Genomic DNA, 7,340 nt, shown 5'->3' with positions numbered 1-7,340 from the left:
AAGCCATATGTATGCCATGTATTCTACACTTCCCCACTGTAACTGGGCTGCACATCACTAGTTCACTTCTCTAGCCTATTATTCTGTGACCCTATGAGAACATGCATAAGCACATCGATGCTGAAGATGCAAAGACGAATTGGTACAGATTTCATTGCAGGTAGGCCAGTTGAAGCATCAGGATCCCTGGACAGGGGTGTTCACAGAGCTCTAAATGCCACGGGCTGCTGCTGTTGTCCTCCTTTGGTTAAAGCTAGTATAGGTATTTTGCCTTGTAATGCAGTGCTCCTGTTACTACCTGGAGATACTCAACAATTTGCTGCACACATCATTTCCCTGGCTTGCCTTCCACATCAGCACTGACATCTCAGTAGAGACTGCGCTACGTGGATGGGTAAATCATTCTTCAACCCATCTTATTGGTGATGAACAGAGTTACATCAGACCACTTCTCCAGTAGGAAAACCAAGCCAGCTCCAGCTGTTAGTCAGGTGTTGTTTTTTATTCACAAGCCAGTTGTACCCTAGATGATAGGAAAACAACAGAGAGAAGAGAGTGAAATTATAGAATCTGATCAATACACCGACTGTCGTAAGCAAAGGATGCAAGTATCAAGTCAAGGCAAACAGGAATTGCCGCCGGTAATGGGAGATTTGATCCACATGATCAACACAAAGAATGAATGGCAAAGACAGAATAAGACCTACCATTTTCTGGAATCCCTCTCGCACCGGGTTAATTTACTGTTAACAGTCACCTGGAGGTACTGGAGGAATAAATTCATACTGTAATGAACAAAGATACTTTCAAAAGTGGCACAGATACAATGTCAAAGGTACTCATCATTAGCAGCACCTTGCTAAACCAACTACAGAAACTAATTCCCATGCTACAGAAATTCGGGTGGAGAGGGGGTGTTCCACTTCCAATCTTAAATACTTCTGTCTTTCCACCCTCACCCCAATCATCATGCTATAGCACTTAGCACAAGGGTAAGCCTTCAGGCTTTTCAGGTTGCTCCCCTTTCGGGCATTTCTCAGGAGCCCGTCTACACACACTAACTACCGATGACATGACTCTTTATAACGTGTGAAGTCTACTAGCCTCAGCCTATTGACCTGCAACATTACCCAATTAGTTCTTTAAGACAGGCATGGGCATTTACGTGTAGGAAAAAAATGTGCTAGTTTGCTAACAGAAAAAATAGTGGATGCAACACTTCTCTGTAATCACCTACTCTGACTTTCATAATTGTATTTTAAGTCAAGTCTCCTGGTGAAAGTGGCAATTACGAGGGACAAATTAAGCACAACATATGTTCATACCTGCACGCACACACGCAGGCACTTGCTCCGCAGCTCCTCTCGGCCCGCCTGGTGTAGTTGTCTGAACACGTTCTTCCTACCCAGAAGGTTCATCTGCAGCCAGCAGCACTTCTGGATCAACAGCACAAACCCCAAAGCAAACACAAGCTACAAGCTGCGAAGAAACATGGCTGCTCGGCCACATGCACTTAAACAAAAGTCCAGGCAAAAACCACAAACTGGCACCTATTTGCTTCAGAGACAGGTAGAGGTAAAAGAATAAACAAAGTCCAGTGGCATATTGCCCCCATGTGGTAAACTCATCCAACTGCAAAAGAGCATAAATATCCCCAGAATTCCCTTAAATTTGCTTCAAACCGAGTCGTAAGATTTTCGATAGATGTTAGTCCTTTAACTGTAGCAGCCTAAACGTTACGCTGACAGCAGTGAAACCATCTCTTCTGCAAGGGTGCAATTTACTTCTCTTTTTCACTGAAAACTTACGAGGTGAGATTAACCAAGTATGCCTGAAGCAGCAAGGCCTAAAAGAACCACTCAACTGGGAGTCAGAAAGTCCCCTTTATTTTTTTTTAAATCTCATTGAGGCTCATCTAATTTCCCTATCCATCCACTCAGACGCGTTACCTGAGAGGAGCCACACAAGGCTCGATCCAGTCACAACTTGCACGGTGTTTCTAAGATCGACATCAAAAACTTCTGTGAGTGTTCGGGGGGAAAACAAAACACCACCAAAGAGCAGCCACCAGAATGTAAAATTCTCCCCGAATATGAAATTCTGACGTGATACAAAGCTCACTGCTGATTTTCACATCTCAGTTCAATGCCAACGACTTTAGTCAGCAAAATTGCACAAAAGCCCAGTCATACGGATGTTGGCTTCAAAAACAAAAAGTCTCTTAGGTACGGAAGACAAAAAGCCCTAGTCCTAGTTGGTAGACAGGATCCTTCAGAACAAAAAGAGAAACCAAAGAACCACAAGCACTAATCCCTTGGTAAGCATGGCGATTATTCTGCTGTCAAAGAAACACGGCTTCAGAGCCTCAAGTGATGCCGGCTAACTGTGCCGCCTCATGCCTTTCAAAAATAAGGTAACCAGCTGGGTACCTTCTAGCTAAACAGCAAGCTGTTAGATTCCTCTCTCTGGGCCCAAACCCCCACAAATGATCCCAGCTATTTGGGCCGGGCAACAGAGCATGTTAATTCCTACTGATGCTCGAAAGGCTGAAACTGAACTTGGCCAGTGGTTCAGCTGCTCCACGTGGCCTGCCGGCCGTTCTTGCAATGCCATTTTTCCTTATTTCAAAGCAAATGAAATAGGCAGCCTGAGCCTACTTGCTGAGCATGGGAGGAAGATTACAACCAGTTTTCTCGCTCCGATTATGAACTTTCTGACTTTGCTAGTCAGCAAGCGAACTGCTTCACCAAAACACCACCGCCGAGCCAAAATGTGCATTCTCTCCAGGGGAAAAAATCTCTGACATTTGAGCAAGTAACTACTACGGGAAGAGTTTGACCTAGGTTTTAGGCTCTGCATTTTGGAAAAGCTGCTTAAAAGTGAATTAAACACAGTAATTTGCAATTCCCCTGTTGTTTTTAATAAATGCAGGAGTGGGCATGTTCTGAATAAGTATTTTACTGTCAATGCCGTTCCTTTTTCTTTTATTTTAATAAATACAATGCTTAAGCAGTACGGTACCTGTTTTAATAAGTGTTTTGCATTAGCTATCAGGGTGTCTTTATTTACTCATTCTATAGGATACACTGAGTTATCTTCACATAACATTGGACTTCTGCTTCCAACACAGGAATTTTCCCAGGAACTTTTGGCTTCTGCTTAGAAAAACGATGTGATTCCTTCTCTTTGCCCCATTAGCCTCAATTTGTTTCTCAATAAAAAACAGGACAGCCAGCTTGAGGCACTTTAAGCAAGACAGCTCAACACAGTAAGCTGCTAATGGCTGGCATGTCTTTTAACTCAAATCTTTCTGACCTTTTGCAATTACTTTCTTTTATGTGACTTAACGTGGCTGAGCAGAAATTTCTGTCTGGCAACTTGGACCTCTCTCAGAATTCAGCCTTACCTTAAATCTGACGTGCCAACCAGCAGTTACATCACCACTGAAGATACGCGTAAAACTGAGGATCTCAGGAGGGCCAAGACTAGAGCACAATTACCTGCATCAGTCCTACAAAGCCATTTATGATTTATGCTGGGATTCAAACAAAGTAAGCAGGAGTTAGCCCCAGGCTTGGCAGAGGGAGTGCTCTGCTCATTTTTTCCTATCAAGGAGCTCTGTCTTTCCCACAGCAATCAAAGCACTGCACTTCTTGCCTTGTGGGACTTGTTTCTTGCAACCGAACAGCCTGTCTGCAGGACCGCCTCTGCTCTAGCCAGAGGTAGGTTCTGAAAAGCATGTTGTTCTCGGTCGGAGATAGCTGGACACCTCCTCTGTCTCGCTAGATTTACAGGAACTCATTCCTGTGGGTGGAAACGAGCTTCGTTTTGCATTTCAAGTACCGAAACGAAACCTGCAAACTTACAGATACATCAGAAGATCTTGCCTTGCTAAACACAGGAGAAACTCCCCAGCACACCTGAAACCGACACACCTCTAAGTGGCTGTGAGCCAGACCCAGATCATCCTATCGCGTCTGGACCACGCTGACAACAAAGCTGGCCATCAAACCAGTCCTTGGACAAAATTCCTCCTCCTCCTCCTCATGCTGCCTCTGTTCTGTTTCTGGACTCGACCCAGAGTTACACCAAATCTGATTTTGTGGCACATCCTCTCACACGGTTAGTGTGACAACAGGCTGGTTTCTGCATCCTTCATATCTCCTCATCAAAATAACACACAAGCAGGCAACAACACCTCTGTTTCCAGATGATGAAAAGATCCCTCATAGCACTGGGTTCTGTGCCTGTGTGCTCTGGCAGCAGGGTGACACACTGAGAAGACAGCTAGTCCAGCAGCACAAAGCCACCACACCACTGGCTTTGGTAAATATGCAGGGAAAACGTCTGCCTTGCTGGTAAACTGGGCTGCATTCCCATCACCACCACACCTTCACCACCTTTTTTTTTTTTTCCTTGCCTTCTAGGATGCCTGAATGAATAGGAAGGATGTACTGCAGCCCAGAACCACTACCTACCATCTCCAGACACAAGAGACAAATGTGGTGGGAATGGGTCTCTAAAACAAGTTAACAGAAAAGCACATTTTAACTCTCCAGAGAAATCCACTCTGGAATTATTGCCTGCAGGAAAAACTCTACGGCAAGCTCAATTATAAAGTGTTTTAATACGCCAAACGAAACCTTTCCTTCCACTTCAGGAATCTCTTTAAGAGTTACTTTCTAGCTTTCTCTCAGTATTTGTCAGTAGGAGCCCAGTGATAAGATTTTTGGGAACTATTCCGTATATAATGTTGGGAAAACAGCAAATAAAGATCAAATGACTTGAGTTCATTGTACTGAAACCCAACGCAATGTCTTCCTAAATGCCAGTTTCAATTCTTCCCAAAGCCTTTGCAGAATATGTTCTTGCACATTTCCCAGACTGTCACTAATTAACAACCTTGTTAGCTATTTCAGACACTTCCAAGGCAGGCAGCATTCCAGGATCTACTGCTACGTGTCCAGGGAAGGGCAGAGAAGATAAGGTTCTTCTCCTTTTTCCTTTACACGGAGGTCAAGAAGCAAGAGTTTGCAGATATTTTGCTCACCTTTTTTTACCACTAAATCTGTGGAACAGGCTAGCAAAATCGTGCTGCAATTCCTGCTTCAGGGCACAGAAGCAAGCCAAAATGGCAAGAACAGCACAGAGCAGTCAATGAAATGGAGACGTGATGTATGCTGAGCCGCTTTCACGCCAGACACTCTGAAAGGAAGATCCATGCAACGTCTGTCTGGTCAACCACAAGATAAACAGAAGTCACTGGTGCAAGCTACCTAAGGCAGGAAGCTTCTCTGCACTCACGCCAACTACTCAAATATAAACAAGACGACTCAACCAACTTTAAGGTTAAAATTCTTAGGTCTGAACTTCATTTGCTTCAGAGTGTTTTGTGATGATATTCTACTATTTTCCAGCTCTGGTGGAAGATAAATCAATAAAACACTCCAGCCCTTTGCACTTCTGATACTGCTGCACAGGGTAGCAAACTGCATGAATGCATTGTTACGAGAGATGTTGAATATAGTCCTTTTTGGTAGGATTTGTTAATGAAGTGCCAAACATTCTTATCTCGTAGTCTCACAAGACAGCTTTCTTCTCAGTCACTTACTTACCATTCTCTGAGTTCATTAGAGTGTTTAAGCAGCAGGAGAGAGAGACAACTCATTTATCCACATGCATCAACTAAATGGAAAACCTAGGAGCAAGTGGTGTAAATTTGATCTCCAGCCCAGCCATCCTAATATTCACCTGAAACAGATAAACAAGAGGCTCTAAATTATCTCCTTCCTCATTCCTTGCTAAAGAGCCAAGGTGGCCAGGACTGATCTCCACCTACATCCTGGTCAAGTGCTCAGAAAAGGGATTGCTACTGTAGGCAAGCCACTGCCGTTCTAACTAGGACAACTGCAATCTACAAGAACATTACTCCAAAGTGAGGGATGAAGTTAGAGAAAAATGCTGGAAGCTTGCAGGGTACCAATGGAAGAAACAGAGAAATGTCAGGAGTCTAAAGACAGGAGAGGGAAAAAAAAACAACCCTGCTGTACAGCATAGAGATGATCAGAAGAAAAAAAATCTTAAGTATGTTGCAGAATAGTAGAGTGGACAAAACGACTGTAAAAGAAGTATTCATAAAAGTGCAAAGAAAAATGTCTAAGACAAGCCTTCAGACAAAAAAGGCTAAAAAAATGGAAAAAGATACGTATAAAGAAGAGAAAGCAGTTACCCAGAAAAATCTGCAGCCGAATATATTCAGCTGCACTATACTATTGCATATAAAAATGCATGAATTTATCTGCATAACTATACTAATAATTCACTGCAACTCCTCCAAAATAATCCAATAGCTTCGCTTTATAAAACAAATCTGAAATAAAACTTTTTCCAGCACATAAGTCAGCAATGTTGCCTACAAAAATAGTAGTACAAAAATAGAGTAGTGTAACGTTCCTTCTAGCACTGTCAATAGCACACCACTGCACAAAGGACCTTTTTAATGTGCATAGTTAGATCTATTTTGCAGGTCACATTTTTAATATTTATACCAGAATACTGCCACCAAATATTTTTGGAGATCCCAATCTTCCTTTTTCTGAATCAAAATCTTACAATGTCTGCCCAGCCTTAAGAGGTGTCTTACAAGTCACTTTTGCCATGCTATTTCAGTCCTTGTCCACAACTACCATTCTTTTTCCTTATGCGCACAGAACTAACCAATCTGGAAGTTTTCTTTATAATAACTTTTCTAGAAATATCATTGTGCAATTCTTTTTCAGCACTCCTCTTTCCAGAACCGGATTTGAATTCCACAAAAAGAAGTATTCTACACGTGATAAAAGGGATGCTGTTCTGAAAGTTCTAGATATAATCAATAAACAGAAAAAAATCTTTTAAAAAGTAGGTCTGACGTAATAAGGATGCTTCCTTACTTATTCTCCCACTAGAGACTAAAGATGAATCTTCCTTGAGTGGATCATTTCAACACTAAACACTGCAGATCTACAAAACATAAACATAAATATACTTCAAAACAATACACGAAGTTGTCACAGCATGCACAAGTCTTACCCCTGCGGAGTGATCTGACAGCACCATGCGCACCTCCCAGCAATGCAGAGCAATCCAGTAAAGCAACCTTAAGCGACCTGTCGAGGTCAGGGCACTTGAAAAGTGACGCATTTCAAATTCAAAGGACTGCCATAAAATGCTCTGGTATTAACAGTCAGCTCAGGAATCTAAGAACAAGGACACAGCCTGGTGCTCTCAACCTGTAACAGCCATACAGGTGGATGAAGTAGTTTTACAGGAAGTTGAGCCCTAAATTATTATGGAATTTC

The 7,340-nt window shown here is 42.6% G+C and overlaps 1 long non-coding RNA gene across 1 annotated transcript; it reads right to left on the bottom strand.

The window, feature by feature from the left end:
- LOC310904461 lies at positions 1–7,161 on the bottom strand. Its single transcript, XR_014588365.1, has 5 exons — positions 7,072–7,161; positions 5,616–5,751; positions 1,326–1,479; positions 708–766; positions 1–523 (listed from the first exon to the last, which is right to left on the bottom strand). It is a non-coding gene; the product is annotated as an uncharacterized lncRNA (long non-coding RNA).
- Positions 7,162–7,340: the final 179 nt, after the last annotated feature.

This window comes from Anser anser, assembly GCF_964211835.1.
Source record: "Anser anser genome assembly, chromosome: 9".
Taxonomy (NCBI): Eukaryota; Metazoa; Chordata; class Aves; order Anseriformes; family Anatidae; genus Anser; species Anser anser.
Note: the sequence above shows the minus strand (reverse complement) of the source record. Positions and strands in the feature narration are given on the sequence as shown.